Raw genomic sequence first — 21,762 nt, 5'->3', positions numbered from 1 at the left:
GAGACCCTTTTGGAGGATGTCTGTGTCAGCCGGAGAGTCAGTTATAGCCCCTAGTTTGAAGTTGAGTGCAAACTTGGTCAGCCATAGTCCTCCTGTGCTTGCCTGTACCTCTGAGAAGTATATGCCGAACAGGGGTCCTAGGACTGAGCCCTGGGAATGCCACTAGTAACCAATTTAGAATCGGACCTAGCTCCCGCAACTCTCACCATGTGGGTTCTGTCCATGAGTCAGTTGGCAACCTATCTTGTGATGTAGGGGTTTATGTTCAGGCTGGTGAGCTTGTCTATAATACCAGAATTGGGAATGGTGTTGAAGTCCTTAGCGAGGTCTAGGTAGGCTGTGTGTACCACCTTTCCCTCATCTATAGCCTTGGTAACTGTCTCAAAGAAGTCCCCCAGGTTTAGGAGGCATGATCTGCCCTTAACAAAGCCGAACTGGGTAGGGTCCAGTGTTTGGAGGTTCCCAATGTCTCTGTTAATGAGTTCCATGATGATGCACTCCATAGCCTTGCAGACCAAGCTAGTCAAGCTTATAGGGCAATAGTTCCTGGGGTCTGTTGTGGCTCCACCTTTGTGGAGCGGAATAACCATTGCTGTGCTCCACTTTATGGGTACATAGTTTGTGGAGAGGCTGAGTTTGAACAGTGTGTTTAGGTGAGGGGTTAGTTCATCTTTGAGCTTGTGTAGGACACAGCCTGGGACACCGTCTGGTCCCACTGATGCTGTGTTTTTGGCTTTGGAAAGGGCTGTTTTAACCTGAGTGTCTGTGATTTCAGGGACTCTACATTCTTCTGGTATGGTTATGGGCCATTTTGGGGGTGAAAGTGGGGTGAAGTTTGTGTTGAACCTATCTGCCAGGATGTTGGCGATATCAGTCGGTTCAGTGTATTTTGTGCCATTCTGCACTAACTCCGAGCAGATCTGAGCATTGCCACTTAGATTCTTGACATAGCTAAATAATTCCTTGTGGTTATCTTTGGAGTCCTCGGCAATTTTTCTTTCAAGGCTCGCCCTGGATGATTTTATGAGGGATTGTAGTTTCTTGCTGATACTGATCAGGGATGTCTTCCCTTCTTGGGATTTTACTCTTTTCTGTACTAGTTTCCTCCTTCTATTGTATAGCTTGTTTATAGCAGGAGTCCACCAGACTGGTTTCCTTTTCTTGGAGGAGTGAGTCTTGGTTTTGCTTGGGATGGCATGATCCATGCATTCTTGTAGGTGCCCGTAGAATGCATTAGTAAAGGATTTTGCAGCTTGGACAGCATTATCCTTCAGCATGGGATCTTTGAAACTTCCCACCTCGGTCTTAAGTAACGTGAAGTTTGCTTTTGAAAAGTAGTTTTTCAAGGTGTTTTTTTTGTCTGGGGTGGGGGGGCGGAATGTGGATATCCAAAGTGATTTGTTTATGGTCAGATCTAACCAGCAAGGGGTTGACCTCCGGTGGGAACACCGGTCGCCCATGTTGGTGATGACCAGGTCCAATATGTTGTCACCTCTGGTGGAAGTGTTGACCAGTTGAATCAGGGTGTTTGAGTTTATAAATTTGAGGAAATGTTGGGCAAGGGAGTTATTACTTGAGTAGTTCTCCCAGTTAATGTTTGGGTAATTGAAATCACCCAATATTAGGGTGTTTGGTAGGACCTTTATGTTTCCCAGTGTTTCCAGAAACGTAGAATGGGGGTCCTGGGACATGGCGGGTGATCTGTAGCAAGCTACAATTTGAATTGCAGTTTTGCCCATTGTTAGTTGCACGTGGATGATCTCTGAAGCATTGTGTTGTGCCACTAACCTGGAGGTGTGGGCATCCTTGATGAATATGGATAAGCCGCCGCCTTTTGTATTTTGGTTTGAGTTCTGTGGCCAAAATATATGGTATGAGTTGTAGTCTGATAGTGCTGGGGTGCTCTCTGGAGCCTTAAACCAGGTTTCTGTTACTGCACATATATCAGTTTTCTCCATACTGAGGAGTGCCTCGAGTTCATGCATTTTGAGGTTTAGACTTCTGGCATTGAGTAGTATTACCCTCAGTTTTTTTGTTACTTGTGTTATTTACGGTGGTGGGTTTGTCTTTTGAGTCTTGCCTAAAAAGGCACTATGGGGGTGGCAAGAGCCTTGGCCAGTATTCAAAAGCCGAAGGGTGACAGGTGCAAGCTGTCTCTAGTGAAGCAGCGTGGCTTGTCGAGCATGTCATCCCAGGTGGACAAACACTGGATCCCCTTTGAATGACACCAGAAACATAGCCAATTGCTGAAATCGAGAATTTTTTCTTTATACCGTGGTATCATTCTTGGTGAGGGCAGGATGCTACACAGGGTCAGAGTCATACCAGCCTGGGCTATGTGATCAGAGAGCTCTTCCATGTCTCTTTTCATGTAGTCCAGGGAGGTACGGCTCAGGTCATTCACACCAACATGGGCAATGACAGAGTCATATTTGTACTTGTTCTGGAGTGACCTGAGTGCTTGTGTTATGTGGTGGATCCTGGCACCCGACAGGCAGCTAGCAGTAACCTTCTCCTTATTCAGCCTAGTGAGTGGGACGTCAGTGTGCCTGACTATAGAGTCACCTATTACTAGTATGTTGGGTATGTTATTTTTCCTTGAGGGCTGTGATTGCATGGCACACTGGTTTTGTGAAGTATGTGTTACATGGTTTGTGTTGTGTGGTGGAGGTCGCTTGGATGCTTGCTTTGGAGGTCTCTGTTGGTTTTGCAGATTTTTATTTAGAGCCTCCAAGTATGTTTTCATGTATTTATGTGTGCTTTTTGCCAGTGCTGGTTTAATGGGTCTATGCAAGACTGGTGGTGTGATGCAAGCATTTCCCTTCTCCTCTTGACTGTCTGATCCAGTCTTGGGGTGAGAGAGCTTAGCCTCCTGTTTGGCTCTATAATTGCATCTCTCGCATGTATTAGTGTTTAGTGGTAGGAGGAGGGGGTTGTCTGTGTACATGAGGTAGTTGTAACATTGCCTCAAAATAACCAGATTCACCAGTTGGACTGGAGAGTACACCTGAAACTGCCCTTTGGACATGCCTGGATAGGTACAGTGAACTGTTTTACTGGATGGCTGGTAAGGTCGTATAGAGAGCCTTGTCCTTCTGTACAGTACAGGAGGGTCTAGTGCTAGGGTTTATAAGTGCTTGCTATAAGTTTTGAGCAAGTGCCGGGCTGAGAAATGAATGGCGTGAGTCCTTAAGTTGAAAGTTTGTCTAGTTCCAAGGGAAAAATTGAAGAGGAGACTTTGTGGAGCCAGGAATAGTTTTACCCTAGCTAACCAGCACTGCCCGGCACGCAAAACAGGGCAAATATGGTATTTCTAACAGGGAAATGAAAGAGAGAGAAATTAGCCCAAAATGGCTAATAAACTATTAATCTCTGGGCTGAAACTACTCCTCTAGGGACAGATAGGCTGCTCAAAGTTCCCATCTCTCACAGGTGAACAGAGAAACATCCTTCTATCCAAGTAAGGTATGGGCAAACACAGAGATTTGTAACACAGCCCTGAATTCAGCACTAACCTGAAAACTGGACTATACTAGCTTAGAAAGGTGGGAAACAAGTATATATTTTTGTTTTGTTTTTTTTTTTCAGAAAATAAAACAGATACACGCAAAAAAAACACTAAATGCACAGAAAATTATACTTATTGTTATATATCGCAGATCAGAGTTGTAGTCAATGCCCCTAGTAATAAAGCAGGAAGAAACACAAATACAGTAAAAGCAGATGAATAAAGTGCAATTTTGTTTTATATATATATATATATATATATATATATATATATATATATATATATATATATATATATACACACAAACAAACTGATTTAAACAAGTTACCCAATTAACCAGAAAAAAAGCTCAAAACTGAGCCTTGTTCCAGCAGTCTTCAATCAGACAAGTTCTAACTGCACACTTCTGCCACTAGGGTGCAGGGGAACTTTCTCCAAAAAAGATGGCCTGGATCAGTGCTCAAGTTAACAAAGCTAGATTCAGCAGGCCTGAATCTGGTCTATGCTACAGCAACAAGGCATACCAATTTCAGAAAGAAACAGTTCAAATAAGCAGGAACAATAAGCCTGTGACCAGAAATTCCCAGCTCAGAAGGGTAGAATCCAGCATCTCCTCCCACAAGAGTGCAGACCACAAACCTTCTTAATGTAGAATAACTGGCCTGAAGCCCAAGAGCTTAAGCCAGAATCAATACACTTTTAGAATAGAAGACACTGGGCCTTCAATCAGCAATTCCCAGTTTAGAAGGATGTAAGCTACCTGTCCTACCACAACAGTGCAGACCACAAACCTTCTTAATGTAAAACAGCCTGTATGAAGCCCAAGTGCTTAAACCAAAAGACATAGAATAACAGTTACATATTAATATCATTAATATGTTCCATACCTCTCAACTGTACAGATTTTCACATATCCATATTTTTGCCTCATATTTTTCATCCCTTTATCATAAAATTGTAGTTTTCTGTCAAATCAGTGGCAAATTATTGAACATTGATGTCAGTAAATAATGATAGACATTTGAGTTTCAGACTTCATACCCTTCAGAAAATGCATGCTAATGCAAAACCTGTTAATCTATTAACTTTGTTTGTAAGATCAATATTTAAAAATTGTCCCTATTTTTGGGCCTTTGTCCCCCCATTATTTATGGCTCTGTCTAGATTTCTTGCTCTTCGAGGTTGAGAGGTATGATATGTTCATATACTCTTTTTTCAATACCTGTTCTGTTTTGTCAACATAAAAACCTTGGCAGAAATCAGAGAACATTAACTTCCCCACAAGTATCACAATCGCCGCCTTTATACATTTTAAGCACATTAGTAATAGTTTCCAGATTTAATTCATCAGCTTCAAAATATATATTTACATTGGGAGCATATCCCACATTTCCTTGTGCCTCCAGTTGTTGTTAATCGTTGTCCACCTTGGTTCCCTATTTCCAACCTTTTTTTGACATTAAGATGCCTTTTAGAAATGAATGGAGGGGTTTGCAGTCTAATATTTTCTTGCAACTATTGTCACATTCAATACATTTCCAATTACTGATTAGATATAAAACCAATTTGATTCACTCTTTGCTTGATTAATTCAGCTGCAATAGGAGTTAGACGTTGGAGTGTGTTAGACTACCAGTGATGTGCTCCAGTGGCTGGGTTGTATTAAAGTCATCAGCCGGTAAACCTTCTGGGTTACAGGTATGCGAGTCAATGTGCTTGTCATTCGTAAACAGATGCGGTGAGGACATGGCAATCATCTGAAGTAAGAAACTGAGAACCCCAAAAATTTAGGAAGAAAGACCATGCACAAACAACTGATAACCACAAAAGCAAGGTCTTGCCCATTCCGGATTGAGATTCCAGTAATCAAAAGTTATTAAAAAATTATTTCAAAAGGTGCAGCCCAGAAGTAGATAAAAACAGTCACAAAAGTTTAATTGTAGGATTAAGTGCTTTCGTACAAACTGCATCAAATGGTTGACAACTTGAAACAGACATTTCTTGAAAGAGGTTACCTTGTGGCTATGCAAAAGGAAATCGGCCAAGAAGTCATAAACAAGAGGAAAAATAAGATGTTTGCACCTTTACTGGGTGATGATTTGATGATTCTTTTACTAAAAATGGTGGCAACGTAGACAAACATAGTAAAAATTTTACATACAACTGAGCCATATGTAGTTATACTACGGCTATTAAATATGGGGCTGAGAGGAAAAGTATCAAAGACATAGTAATCAGTAATTGGAAATGTATTGATTACAAAGCCATGTCTGACCCAGCTCTGTTAGAAATGCTACATCTAAAGAAATTCCAATCCCTCCACACCACATGCTCCAGAGACCTCAACCTCATTACCACAATTAACAGAACATGCTGGAGGGACAGGTTCATAACCCAGAGACTGCCCATGCTATGGAATAGACTTCCTAAACATGTCAAGCAGAGCAACTCACTGGCACTCTTCAAGAGAAATCTTGATGAGTGGATGGGAAATAGAAAATTCCCCTCGGTGATCACTCCAGTGACTCTACTCAACAGAGACACTGGGAACTAATGTTGGATGGCACGATGCCAGAGTAAATCCTATGGGCTAGGCTTTTAAAGGCTCCAAGGCCATCAGCACCTATGAACCTATTAAATGTGACTGTTTTCATCTACTTTTGGGATGCAACTTTTGGAATAATTTTTAGTAATTGTTGGTTACTGGAATCATGGTGCAGACTGGGCAGGACCTTGCTTTTGTGGTTATCAGTCATTTGTGCATGGTCTTTCTTCCTAAAGTGTTTGGGTTATCCTGAACCTTTGCCACAAGCATAAGGAGCAGTACTGAAACCAGTAACAATGGATAAGTTAAAATTACTTATGAAGAAGCTATCTAGGAAGAAACCAGGTCTATATTAAATCATTGAACGCTTAGTAAACAATGATTTATTGACCCCATGTAAGCGAAAGCTTACAAACTCGAATGCTTAGAACAGTGATTTTTTTTTTCCAAGGGAAAAAAACTTGTTGTTCCAAAAAAAAAAAAAAAACACTTAAAACAAAGCGACACACCCCCTACTTAAACATACCAACTCCGAGATTGCACTACAGTGATGAAAATGGCAAAGTAACAGACACAACCAAGCGATTTCTTTCCCAGGAAAAGAACTCGCTTATATGCCGCTTCATTATTTTGCCTTTTTGTCTTTTCAAGTTTGACCAAGACACATTTGAAAGAACGAATCTTCGGTCATCTAATAGGAACCCGAAGAAACCATCTAGAGGAAGATGGATGGTAAAACACTTGAGTTATTTGAGTTTGTAGTGACTAAAAGCTGGTAAAAATCTGATAAAAATGCTTAATGAGGTGTTAGGACTTAAGCAAGTGCCCAGCAAAGCAAGAGTAATCTCAGGGATTTGAAAATTAAGCTAAGGTCCATTATCAGCTGCATCTAACAGACCAACTTCTATATTTAAACCAGGAATATAAAATATCAGTTGTGTTAATGGTATGCAGGCTGGCTCTCCTTGGAAGATAGGTCTCATTCCTGAAGATCAATGTGGTTCTATTAAGGCTAGGAAGATATTTGATAATGTTAAGAAAGCATTAATTGTACTTCAGAAGACCCAACTAGGTGGCAAAACATTGTTAGCAGTCAGTCTGGATATGAAGAAAACCTTTGACAGAGTCTGCTCGGTGTATTTTTCAAGGTGTTATAGTAATTCAGGTTTCCCAGGAGGATTCATAGAACTATAGTGAGATATTTAGGAGGGCGCCTATGTTTAACAAAAGTAGAGGCAGAAGACAAGACTGCCTTCACACTCCATACAATTGGACCTCTATTTAAAGCCAATAGCAACAGGGGTGCAACAGTCAGAGATGAGAGGGGGACGGCCACAGTGGTGCAGCGGATAGTGTTGCCACCTCACAGCAAGAGGTTTTCCGGTTCGATCCTCGGCTGGGGTGCCTTCTGTGTGGAGTCTGCATGTCCTCCCTGTGGTCACGTGGGTTTCCTCCGGGTGCTCCAGTTTCCTCCCACATTCCAAAGACATGCTCTAGGTGGATTGCATACTCTAAAATGGCCCTGTCCATGAGTGCATGTGTGTGCCTTCTGTGGAAGGTTGGGCGCCGGCGGCTGGCAACTCAACACCGTAAAAACTCCACTGCCAATCATGAGCGGACAGATGATCCGCTGTGGCAACCCCTAACCGGGAAAAGCTGAAAGAAGAAGAAGTCAGAGATGAGAGGGGCTAGCTTAGGAAATAAAGAAGCAAAACAGCCCTATATTCAGATGTTCTCCTGGAATATTTGAGAGACCCAGAAACTCAAATGAAGGTGTTATTTGATCTCTTCAAGAAATCTGGGAAATGTTCAGGGTGAAACATTAATGTTGAAAAGCCACACATAATTCCAATAAATGCTGCCACTTTGCATGAACAGAAGAGAGGATATCCTGAAATATCTCAAAAAATACACAGAGGGAAATAGGAAAGATAACTTGCGAAAAATAAACAGATAATTGTAAAGTTGGTTAAAAAATGGAAATCATCATCTTCGGAATTGGATTGGAGAATCCAAGCTACTTTGATGTTTATTTTACCTCTAGTAGTTTATTATTATCATGAAATCCCACCTAATTCAGGCAGGTTCTTCTTTAGGACCTGTAAAATGTATCCATGTTTACATGGGAATGAGCCAAACAAATGGCAGTGTGGGAAGCACTGGTTCTACCTAACAAGCAGGAGTGGGGATTTATACACTCCAGATTTTGAAGGGAAATGAAGAGCAACTCAGGTCAAGATTTTTAGTCTATGGCAATAAAACTGTAGTGAAATGAATTGTAGAGAAGCAGGAACACTGAGTATTCAGCCAAATGAGATGCACCCCGATTATATTCTGATCAAGGTGAGTTAATAATGTCCCATGGATAAGGAAAAAATAATGAGTGCACATGATTTGTTGTTAAACGGTGCTAAGCCTGAAGCTGTGTGGGCTCCCATAAGGGTAACTCTGTTAAAAGAGTAATGGAGTAGAACATCTTTTAGTATGGCTGAATAGAGACCCTGATTTAAAGTTCTGGCCACAAGTGAAGTTGAAATATTTACCATGGTTAAGAATTAAGCAAAACATTAACTCCATCAAAACTGATTTTCTGATTTCTTGTGGGGTACAAAAATATGCACAGTAAATTGATGGGAGTTGTGACTAGATCAGAAGGGTTTTCTATATAGGAAAAATACTTAAAGGAGATTAGAAGTTATAACCCCAACCCAAATGTGCTTTAATAGATTATAAAAGCTGATAAGTAAAGGTTATGATTCAATAACAAAGAAATTTAAAGAGGATAGGAAATATGGCTTGAAAAAAGATGAATAAAACAGTGGAGTATGACATATTTATTCCCTGGAGTAGCCAACTTTTTTAGTAAACTTAAAATATTTAGTTGGAAGTGTTAGCACACACGTCCGCGGTGGTGCAGCGGTAGCATTGTTGCCTCACAGCAAGTGGTTCTCCCGTTCATTTCTCGGCTGGAGTGCAGGGAGTGCCTTCTGTGTGGAGTCTGCATGTCATCCTCGTGGTTGGGTGGGTGTTTGAAAGACATGCATAAATGGGCATGCCTTTATTGAAGGTTGAACATCTAGCTGGCACCTCGGCGTTCATGAAAATCTACTGCCAATCATTAGTGGACCACAGTTCCGCTGTGGCAACCCCTAACCAGAAAAAGCCAAAAGACAACAGTTGGAAGTGTTAGCACAAATAACACCCAGGTAGGTTGTGAAGTATATTTCTGAAGGTGTCATACCAGTGCTGGAGATACTCACAGTACTAGAGTAATAAAGATCTAAATTTTTGAGATTGTCCTAAATTATAAAATATTTATACAGACTTGCAAGACTTTATAAAATAATTATGGCCTGACAATGTGCCTCTTTTCCTCCTGAAGTTCTTTTTGGGAATTCTAAATGAAAAGTTATGGGAGTGACATGAAATATTCTTACTGACAGTTTTAGTATTATTAGGGGAAAAGGTAAAAGTAAAGAAATCAAAAAAAGTCTGATTCTTCCAGGGTAGAGGAACTGATTTGGTGACTCATATAGCCATTTACAAGACATTAACACAGGAAGAGGTAAACATATCCTGCTATTTCAGAAAACATAGGATGCAGAAAAAGTAGAAAGCAAAGAGATTAGTATAGAGAAGGGTTCCCCATGCCAGCATATAATATATATGCATGGATATGTGTGAGTGGGCAGATATATACATATATATTCATAACATGATACTAGGCTATTGGCTCGGAGGCCCTTATAAGCCTAGTCAAGAATTTTGTTTGCATTCCCTCAAAGTCAGCACCTGTTTCCCCTGTCCAGCAGGGTTACAGGTGGGATCCCAGGAGTATATTTTCTGTTTCACATCCAGCCATCCAGGTTCCTCTTAAAGAGGGCTAAAGAGGTACTCTGCTTGGCATGGATAGGGAGTCTATTTTGCAGACGAGGGAGTCTTTATGACACAAATCTATCCCTCCAAGTTTTATTGATGTCACAGACCAGGTTAAGGCCTTGTGTGTGAGTTGCGTGAGTGGACTTTGTCTTACGGATATGCAGCAACTCCATCAAGGCTGGGTCTGAAATGACCTTATATGTGGAGAGCTGAATAATGACCAGTCCTTGTTTGTTCAACATTTGTTTAGTTGACACAGTTTGTTTAACTAAGCAGAATGTCAGAATATCAACAAGAGGTACACGATCACACAATTCTCAGGGTAGGGGAATATGCCCCTTTCCAATATGTGTGACAGAAAGTGGTATGTATAATTAGCAGGGGGTGTGGGGATGCAAGTGGACTTGCCCCCTGCAAAAAATAATGTTTTAACATTAAACTCAAAAATAAATATTATGTATGTACCAAAGTTTTTTTTTCAGCACATGGATAGTAAAGTACCAGTTTTAACAATGCTGGTGTTTTGTGGTTGACACAAGAAGTGGCCCTTTGGGTGTCTCTACATTTGTCAGTAACATATATATATATATATATATATATATATATATATATATATATATATACACACACACACACACACACAAATAATTACACTGCAATTAGTGACAAAGTTGAAACACTGAAATGGGAATTGCTGGCACATTTGATTGGTTCTCCTTTTATTGATAGCAGGGGGACTTGGGTGGTGTTTTAGTGGAAGTTTCTTCTTTTCACCATTGCTTTATGATCGTAGTGTTGGTATATTTATAGTCACGCTTATATGGGAGATGCAGTCTCCCATGCGTGGGGTGTAGGGAAGCTTGACTACTGTAAAAGAACACTTGGTTCACTTGCTACTTTTAATTATTTCAATGTTAAGAATGTTGAATGTAATTTGTCAGTGTCTTTTGGTTTGATGTATGGAGTTTTTTTACAAAACATAATATATGCACATACAGAGTTTAAATAATTTGAAAAGTTTGTATCGAAGTGACAAAATGATGAACCAAATTGTCAAAGATTTATTTTTCTTTATTCTGAGTAAAATGGAAAAAAAATCACATACTGGTTGACAAATCTGTTGATAAAAAGCTAATGTATAAGTTGTCCTTTCATATTACACAACAGTTTGTTTCTATTTCATTGTTTTATTTAAATCTTAGAACAATGTGAATCTTGAATTTGATATTGTGTGGTTCAGGAAAACAGCTGGAAAAAATAAAAACAAATGGCACTTAAATATTAGTTCACATGCAGTCTACATTTCATTGTTTTGCTCTCTGCAAAAGTATGTGTGTCTGTATTCTGTATTTGCATGTGTCATTTGCTGTGGTTCAGAATGACGTCTTATAAACAATGCATAGTGTTTAATTTGCATGTATTATGTGTACTGGTGTACTCTCTCTATGTAGAGCTGCTATGTGTAATGCTGTTAGTCAACCACAAACAGCACCTGTATTAGCTGTATAGGTTCTCCTACCGTATTTATACTTTTCTCTTCCGTACCATTTTTAATGAGCAAGCCATCTTTTTATTTTGAAATAAATTTCTTCATGTACTGACTTTAGGACGTATCCATCAATGTTTTCTTTTGTAAATAAGTTACTTTAGATGTTGTATAACGATCAAAAAAGAAGAAAAAAAAGAACAGCTCATTTTTTGTGTATTTAACTGTACTCAAGATTTTACCCACCCCAAACCCACAGGCTTATTGGTGAACCTAATATCTTGGCTGAACAGTGTCTTTTTGAGTGCTATCCTCTGTAGGCCAATAGCTGTTTCTGTAGTTGCTGATGACTTTTAGTGTTACCATGACATCAGCAGCCACAGAATATAATCCTTCTCAACTGGAAGCTGGATGTTAGGCACTGTTCACACTGTACCTTAGCCTCTAAATTCCCACAGAGCCTCAACCGCATGCATTGTAGCCAGCCAGCTCATTAATGCAATGTTTCATTGTCAACTAGAATGGCCAGTGTTCCGAAACAAAGACAAACACTGTCAGCTAGGACAGCTTCCCCCACTTAATTACTCTCTCAGCAATCGTTACCAGAGATATAAATGTAAATGAGCATGATTCTCATTGTGAAATGCCAACAAGTAAAAAGGCAAAAAAGCAAATGGAACATAATCCCCCTTAACTACTTGAAGGCCTTAAACAAAGAAATAGAAGTTGCACAACAAAAAAGCAACAAATCCCATCTTGTCATCTAATTTTATTAAAGTATTTTAATTAAAGTGGGGGGAGTAAAGCTGATCACAGTAGTGCCAGTTTTATACAACAAAATGTACATCAAACCTTTCTGCTTAGCCAGACATTCATTTTCCAGAAGAATGCACCAGTCAAAATGCATTTCAATCCTCCAAGATTTTTAGCATTACATTTGTTTCCTTTTAACTAATCATCATGTTCCTGCAAAGAAGACTTGAAATAAAGCTTATTTTGAGCCTGCTCGCCAGGTCACCACAGGGGCCTGTTAATGTCTAAAATAGATCAGCAAGTCCTAAAAGTCAGTGTCTAACAAGTGTAGCATTTTCTTGCTAACATTTTCCCTGTCAAAAAATCTAACAGAGTAACAGTTTGAAACCTATCACTACTATACTGAATTTCAAATTATACCAGTAACATCATAGCTCTAATCCTCCCACTACAATGTCAGTATATATGAGACAGCCACACTTTATAAAGAGCAATTCTGCAATCATAAATGCTCAAAGGATGTGTGAAGAATCATCAAGGAAAAGTAAGTATTGGCCCAAGCTGAGAAATGTCCAGGTGCACTTAGATACTCTTAACTGCAGACTTCTAATGAATGGATACTATAGTGACCAGAGCTTCTATAGATATGAACACACTGAACAAACACCAACACTTCACTCAGCTCGATGAAGAAATTAATGTAAAAAAGCGGTCTTATTCACTTTAATGTCACAACAAAATAAAATTAAGCGCTTTTCGTTTGGGAAATATCCAAACTTCTTCAGATGTAAAACAAGAACAAAAACAGTCAGCCCAGCTAGAATCCACTCTATATCACGAAAAGTTAAGTGATTAATTGCCTGCAAGTGGATCGCAATACTCATTTAAAATGACATTTCACAATTGCATTGTTTTGCTAACAAAACCAAAGCGAACCTAAAAACTTCAAAACTTTACAAACATCGTCACCCAATTAGAAAGTTATTATTTTGCTAAGAATAAATATGTGCATATGTAATAAAAATGAAGACTAAAAATAATGATAATAATAACACCCAACCCTAACCCAATTACTATGCAGTATTATGAAAACATAATATATACCAAACAAGATATATAAAAGACATGATATAAAAAATTAATTCATGACTTCATTATTTCATATTAATACTTTGTCAATAAATGGATAACCAACCATCTAACAGAATGACACGTGACAATACCTAGGAAATTAATATAATATAGGCACCTTGAGTCTTCCCCTTACAAATGTGGTTACATCTGAAGAAGTTTGGATATTTCCCCAACGAAAAGCACTTAATTTTATTTTGTTTTGGTATTAAAGGAATAAGAACGGCTTTTTATATTTATTTCTTCATCGAGCTGAGTGAAGTGTTGGTGCTTGTTCACAGTGTGTTCTTTTCTTCAGTTTTTCGTTTGTCAGTTCGTTTTTTTACTTAGAGCTTCTATAGATATGTCAGCCATGTTCAATCAATGTCTGCACACTGTAGTTTTGTACATTAACTCTCTTTTATACATCTGAATAAAGGTGATTATGCAGGAAAGTGAAGATTAGTTAAGAGGAAACAAAGTGCTAACACTCTAGAAGGACTGAAATTTATTTTGACTGTTGCATTCTTCTGTAAAACAAACATACGGCGAAGCAGAAAGGTGTGATGTTTGATACACATACATACACACCCATGTACTTACTAATATGCATGTGCAGATACACACCTGTGTGAGGGCGCACACACATTCACGCACACATCAGAAAAGATAATCTTTGTATTTCTTCAAGTACACACGCTATGTCTGTCTTCATTAATTCAATGCAGATAAATAAAAATAGATTGTTTAAAAAAAAAAAACTTATGTCATTTGGTCCTTAAACATACTGGTGAATGACTACATTATAAAACAGCATGAAAGGGACAGATCAACAAAGGTGCTACATGACGATGATTTGACACCAAGCAGACTCAAACAGGAGCTGCAGAAAATGATAGAGGACTGAAGTACAAAAATAAAGGCACATGGGATTAAACTCAGTACAGACAAGACAGTGGTCATGGCAGCAAAAGGGGAAACCCTGATGGCTGTGTCTCCATTTTCTTAAAAAAAACTTTAACTAATCTGGAGGTTAGACAAGATAAACTTTTCCACATCCAAGTTATTATTAAAATAAAACCCTTATCATATCATAGCTAACTTTTGGAAACCCTCTATGTTCCCATCAGAATATAGTCAAAACAAACTAGCATATTTTTTCATTTAAGAAAACAAGCCTTAATTTCAACATTCATTTCTACAAATTATAGAATTATCTATAAAATTCTATTTGACTAGGCTGGCAGCCTTCACCCATCTCTACCAGTCTTCACACCTATCAATAACTCTAAACTTGAACTTATGCTCAGCTCCGTTCTCCACTACATGTTTGGCTAGAGCATTTGACATGTACTTGATATTAATGGAATAAAGATGTTCCCTTTTATCCTCCTTAAACTTCGGATTGCTCTTCCCCACATAGAATGAAGAGCTTGTGACAGTGCACTAAGTGAATAACATATTTAGTGTCACAGCTAGCAGAGACTTTAAAATAAAATCTCCTGACATTATCAGGGTTCACAAAAACATTATCTGTCTCAATATATGTGCAATATTTACATCCTCCACATGGAAATGTGCCATTTCTTTCAACCCCATCTCTACTCTCCTTAACTCTATTGGGGCAGCAAAGGAGATGCTTAAGATTCTTTTTATTTTTAAACACAAAGGCAAGTTCATCATCCACTATAGTCCTAATCTTCTCATCCATTAACAGAACCAGCCAATGCTTCTTAATAACATCAGTAACATCATTCACATTACAGCAATATGTTATTGGTAAGCTGAAGCATCTTAAGTGGTTCCTCTTTATCGCTTCCCTATAATTCCTAGAAATATATGGCTGCCCTCTATCAGATCTAAGATGGCGACTAGCATTAAGTCCAACTTCCACTTCCCTGCTTTTATATCCCCTCTCTTTAAAATTGTGTTTTAAAACAGCCAATTCATCCTGGAACCCAGAATCTCGAGCATTAAGTCTAGATGCTCGCATGCCCTGTCCCTTAATGATATTACTGAAATACATATGAAGGGTGCATACAAGTCCTATGTAGGAGGGAGTTCCTATAACACTCTTTCCTATATAACATGGTGTCAAATGTCACATAGGGTAGTCTAAGAATCTTCACATCCAGGAACTTTTCTCATTGGGTGAATATTTGATCGATTTTAAATAGAGGGGATATAAAAGCAGGGAAGAGCTGATTGGAGTTCATTGATAGAACTTTGATTGAATAATGCCTACTTATCTAGTGGTAAGAATGAGGCAGCAACAAGCATACTTTGTTTGCCCTCTTATTGGAGGGGATAGGTTGTTTCTATAAGGTGATTGGTTGTATACTCTTTCTAGGTGTTATCATTGTATTGTTTCCATATATTTTTTATTATATGATTCTTTAATGAGAATGAATTATATACTACTTTCATCAGATGTTTTAACCCAAGTGGCGATGGCCTTCTCCCATTCTGCATTTTGATTTATGCTCCATTAGTGATCATTGGACAGTGTTTCTATAATATGTTTACTGGTTATTTCTTACCAATAATTTTTGACTATTTATGATTTGAATATATTCATCACTCTGACTATCTCAGTAGTAGCTTTAGGGAGCTTGGCTGATGATCAACTTGACTGGTGAATTTTACAAACAAGAACGTTATAGGTAGGTGGATATAATCTGAATATTTGGTTAATGACTAAGTCTTTGCTGCTGCATTTAAATGATCGTAACTAGTTTTGAGGTTAGACTGTATTTAAATATTTGATTGTTTTATTTTGGTTGGTTATTTTTTGTATTTAATATGTGCCTGGTTCAGGTTCTGAATAGTCTGATGAAGCAGTGTTGTATTACTGCGAAAGCGCTTACTGATTTAAATAATATTTTCGTGCATTTGGTTCCCTGTTTTTACTCCATGCTTTTGATCGGCAATTTCTTCTTCCAGTCTTGTACAGGATAGAATAATTTTAGCAGCTCATAGCCTTACTCCTCTATGTTAACATCAGACAAAGAAATAGGTTCATAGGTTCATACTAGGCTATCTGCCCTAGGGCATTTATAAGCCTAGCCAGAGTGTGTTTGGCTTTCGCCACCCATTTTAAATTAATTTTGCTATGCCCTTTTTCGAGGTTAGTATACTGTGCCTCTGTCTAACAGTGACACAGAAGTAATACCCAGGGTAAATCTACGTTCTCCCATCCACTCATCAAGATTCCTCTTGAAGAGAGTCAATGAGGGACTCTGCCTAACCTGGACTGGGATTTTATTCCAGAGTGAAGGGAGCCTCTGGGTTATGAATCTGTCCCTCCAGCATGTCCTATTTATTTCAGTGCTGAGGTTCAAGTCTCTCAAGCGTGTAGCTCGATGGGATTTGGATTTTCTGAGGTGCAGCATGTCCATTAATTCCGGGTTGGACATGGCTTTATACGTCAGGCACAGATCGCCTCTGAGCAGGTGGTATGCCACTGAGTAGAGCTGGAGTTTCTTTAACCAGGCAGCATATGGCATCTGTTTGAGCCCTTTGATCCTCTTGATGAGGTACTTTTGGGGTCTTTCCAGTTGCTGCAGGTGTCTGGTAAGGTACATCCCAAAAGGGGCATTGTACTCAATTATGGGCCTGATGAGGGATGAGTAAAGAGGCACGATGACCTCCCCTGATCTAGATGTGAATCCCTTCATGATTAGGTGGGCTATATAAAATGTTTTTCAAACCACTTTGGCCACGTGGTTGTCAAATGAGAGATTGCTATCAACTTGGGTCCCCAGGTCCTTAATTACTTCTTCTGTACTTAATGGATTACCACCTATGAGGTAATTTGTGGGCACTTTGTTTTTGCCAAAGGGGATGACTATACACTTTTTGGCGTTTAGCTTGAGGCCATGGCTCTGGCACCAGTTGTCTGTTTCTATGAGGCCCTTTTGGAGGATGCTTGTGTCGGCTGGAGAGTCTATTATGGCGCCCAGTTTGCAGTCACCTGCGAACTTGGTCAGCCACAGTCCTTCCGTGTTGGCATGTACCTCCGAGAAATATATACCGAACAAGAGCGGTCCCAGGACTGAGCCTTGTGGGATGCCACTTGTAACTGGTTTGGAGTCTGACATGGCTCCAGCAATTCTAACCATGTAGGTTCTGTCCTTGAGCCAGTTTGCAACCCATCTAGTGACATAGGGGTTTATATTTAAGCTGGTGAGCTTATCTATAATGCCCGAGTGGGGTATTGTATCGAAGGCTTTTGCGAGGTCCAGGTAGGCTGTGTGGACCACCTTCCCCTCGTCAATGGCCTTGGTGACTGTTTCAAAGAAATCGACCAGGTTTAAGAGGCAGGATCTGCCCTTAACAAAGCCAAACTGGGTAGGATCCAGTGTCTTTAGTTCCCCAATATCTTTATTTATGAGGTCCATGATGATCCTTTCCATAGCTTTGCAGACCAAGCTAGTCAGGCTTATGGGGTGATAGTTTCCAGGATCCGTTGAGGCACCACCTTTGTGGAGAGGGACCACTGTTGCTGTACGCCACTCTTTGGGTACATATCTTGTAGTAAGGCTGAGACTGAACAGTAGTTTTAGGTTTGGGTTTAGCTCTTCTTGGAGTTCATGTAGGACGCAGCCCGGGACACCGTCTGGACCCATTGATGCTGTGTTTTTTGCTTTGGAGAGGGCGGCTCTTACCTGAGCATCTGAGATGTCGGGGGGGGCAGCACTCTGCTGGGATAGATATTTGCCCTTTTGTTGGGGTGGGAGAAGTTTGCGCTGAACCTGTCAGCGAGGATGTTGGCAATGTCTGTGGGTTTGGTGTATTTTTTGTCATTTTGGACTAATTCTGAGCATATCTGGGAATTCCCACCCAGGTTCCTAACATGACTAAAGAAAGCCTTTTGATTATCCTTAGTGTCCTGTGCAATTTTTCTCTCGAAGCTGGCCTTAGACGATTTTATGAGTGCCCGTAGTTTTTTGCTAATGCTGATCAGAGATGCCTTCCCTTTTTGGGATTTTGCTCTATCATGTAGTAGCTTCCTCCTTCTATTGTATAGTTTGTTTATGGCTGGGGTCCACCAGACAGGACGTCTGCCTTTGGAGGATTGGGTCTTGGTTTTATTTGGGATTGCATGATCCATGCATTCCTGAAGGTGTTCATAGAATGCATTTATAAAGGATTCTGCGGTCTGCACTGTATTTTCCACAGGCTCGTGGGCTTTGAAGGATTCCACCTCGGTTTTGAGGAGTGTGAAATTTGCTTTAGAGAAGTTTTTCACTGTGGTTTTCTGGGCAAGGGGTGGGGTCGGGATGTGAATATCCAGTGAGATTAGTTTATGGTCTGATCTTACCAGTGAGGGATACACTTCTGGTCTGGAGCATAGAGTCCCCATGTTGGTGATGATCAGGTCCAGTATGTTTTCCCCTCTTGTGGGAGTGGTAACAAGGTGTTCCATAGCATTTGAGTTTATAAATTCTAGGAACCTTTGGGCTAGGGTGTTGGAGCTAGAGTAATGCTCCCAGTCTATGTTTGGGTAGTTGAAGTCACCCAATATAATGGTGTTTGGAGAGACCTTCATATTTTCCAGTGTTCTCAGGAAGGCCAAGTGGGGTTCCTGGGTTTGGGAGGGTGGTCTGTAGCAGGCTACAAACTGGAAGACAGTTTTACCCACTATTAGTTGCACATGGATAGTCTGTGATGCTTCGTGCTGTGCCATCAACCTGGAGATGTGGGTATCTTTGACGAATATTGATACTCCCCCTCCTTTTGTGGTTTGGTCCAAGTTTTGGGGCCAAAAAGCATGGTATGAGGTATAACCTGGTAGTGCTGGGGTGCTCTCGGGAGCCTTGAACCAGGTTTCTGTTACTGCACAGATATCGATGTTTTCCATGCTAAGGAGAGTTTTGAGTGTATGCATCTTGAGGTTTAGACTTCTGGCGTTGAGTAGCATTACTCTTAGTTTCTTATCCCTTGTGATACCTATGGAGGTGGGTTTGTCTTTGAGCCTTGCCTAAAAAAGGCACTATGGGGGTAGCAAGAGCCTTTGCCAATATCTGAAAGCCCAGGGGTGACAGGTGCAAGCCGTCCCTAGCAAAGCATCGTGGCTTGTCGAGCATGTCATCCCAGGCTGACAGGCATTGGATCCCCTTTGAATGACACCAATACTTAAGCCAATTGTTGAAATTGATCATCTTGTCTTCATATTGTGGCATCATTCTTGGTGAGGGTAAGATGCTACTCAAGGTCAGGGTCATACCGGCCTGGGCTACATGCTCAGAGAGCTCCTCTATGTCACTTTTCATGTAGTCCAGGGAGGTACGTCTCAGGTCATTCACACCAGCATGGACAATGACTGAGTCATATTTGTACTTGCCTTGGAGTGACCTGAGTGCTTGTGTTATGTGGCGGATCCTAGCACCCAACAGGCAGCTCACTGTGACCTTCTCCTTGTTCAGCCTGGTGAGCGGGACGGGTGTGCCTGACGATAGAGTCACCTATTACAAGTGTATCAGGTGTGTTGTTTAGCCTTAAGGGCTGTGACTGTTCGGCACACTGACTTTGTGAGCTATGTGTTGCACGTGTTTTGTTGAAAATGTTTCTTTTCTCTGTCTGTATTAGGAAAATGTATACTTTTTATCCTGAATGTTAGAAATATGTATGTATGAGGTAGAACACAAACATATTTTACAACTCATATTTACAGTGCAGAACAGTACAAGAGATATAACCTTCTGTTCTTGAATTTGTGTTATTGCAAAAAAATTCAGATTTTGTAAATCTTCATGCATTACATCTCAACTTTTGTTGTACTGCTGTCTCTTGATTTTGTTCACACCTCTCAACCTCTTAGAGCATGAAATCTAGACAGAGGTCCAAAAATAGGGACGATTTTTAAATATTGCTCTTTCAAACTTAGAAAGTAGATAGGAATATTCATGATAATGCAACACCTGTTGTTCTAATAGTATAAAGTCTGAAACTCAAATTTCTGTCATTATTTTCTGACTTAAATTTTCAATGAATTGCCAATGGTTTGCTAGAAAAACATAATTTTATGAAAAATGGACCAAAAATACGAGGCAAAAATCTCGTCATTCTGCAAATATCTGAACAGTTGAGAAGTATGATTTTGTTGTATTATAGCATAGTAACATTTCATCAAAACAATCCTTGAAGATGGCAGATTAGTAGTTTGTCTGTTATTCACGAAGACTAAAGCTTTATTCTCCATAAATATGGTGCATTCACAGAAAATAATACCTCAAACAATTGTATCACGATCCAAAGAAATGTGGTTGACTGTGTTCAGTGATACAATGTCTTTTCCTCTCTCACCAAAAAGGAAGTGTACAAAAGTTCCATCACATTGTGCAGGTTTTTTATAGCTGCTACTGACACTGGTAAGACAGAGCAGCCAGTGTAAGATTCTTCATTTTATCCAACAGGAAAAAACTACAAATGTTCCTGTGAATGTACTACATCACACAGGTGGAGACAAATTTCTCTGGCAAAGCATATGAGAGAATAAGCTCAAAAATAGGTGGATAAGCTTTCCATTCCTTTAATTCAAATGCAAAGAAATTACAGTTTTATAAATTACAGGCTAGTTTCAGGTAACTAAACCTCACTAGAATCATATTGCAGAGAGAAATAACACATATAGACTTTTGTTTTAGGAGCACAGAAAATGAGAAACCATATCTGTGGATACACTAGCTTGATAATATTTGAAATAGACTGTGGCAGACAAAATATGAGCTCATGTTGATGGGCCGAGTAGCCCAATTTCAGAACTACAAAAACACTTTGAGCATAACATGATTTGACTGGTTTATTGCCTTTATGATTAAATATGACAAGATGGCATGCATTTGGCATATGTCAAATCATAAGAGGTGCAAAAAGATTACAAATTCCATGATGTGAAAGACAAGCTAAACAGTCACTCTGACTACAAAATGCAGAACGTGAAATATATAATTTCAGCAGTGCAGGACAGAAAGAAGATGAGTCCATGTCGATGAATTACAGTATGCGGAGATCACTAGTTAGAACATGTGAGTTCAGTGACATGAACAGAGAAATAAAAACACAAATAATACACTCATGCGGCACTGGGAAAGGAGAAAAGTACTTGCAAAGCCAGAAATGATCCTTGTCAAACTTCCAGAAGATACCAGACAACTTCACATTTCAAAAATTTCAAAGAATTCTGCTGGAAATAATTCTAAACAGCTTATTAAAACAGAAGGAATGAGAGACAGAAAAAGTTTCCAAAGAAAAACGGACAGAAATAGACACATATAAATGTCATAGAAAACAAGACCCTTTCTTTATGTTATGTAAGCATCTCTAGAAGTTACATCAATGTTTTTGGTGAACTAGTCTATACATATGCACCTTTACAACATAACATGACACATTTTATTTTACAAGTTTTTTTTTTGTTTTTGTCTTTGTATCATATAGGTACCTGAATGGTCCGCACTACCACCTTGTACATATCAT

This window comes from Protopterus annectens, chromosome 9.part0 (genome assembly GCF_019279795.1).
Source record: "Protopterus annectens isolate FY-2018-M chromosome 9.part0, PAN1.0, whole genome shotgun sequence".
Taxonomy (NCBI): Eukaryota; Metazoa; Chordata; order Ceratodontiformes; family Protopteridae; genus Protopterus; species Protopterus annectens.
Note: the sequence above shows the minus strand (reverse complement) of the source record.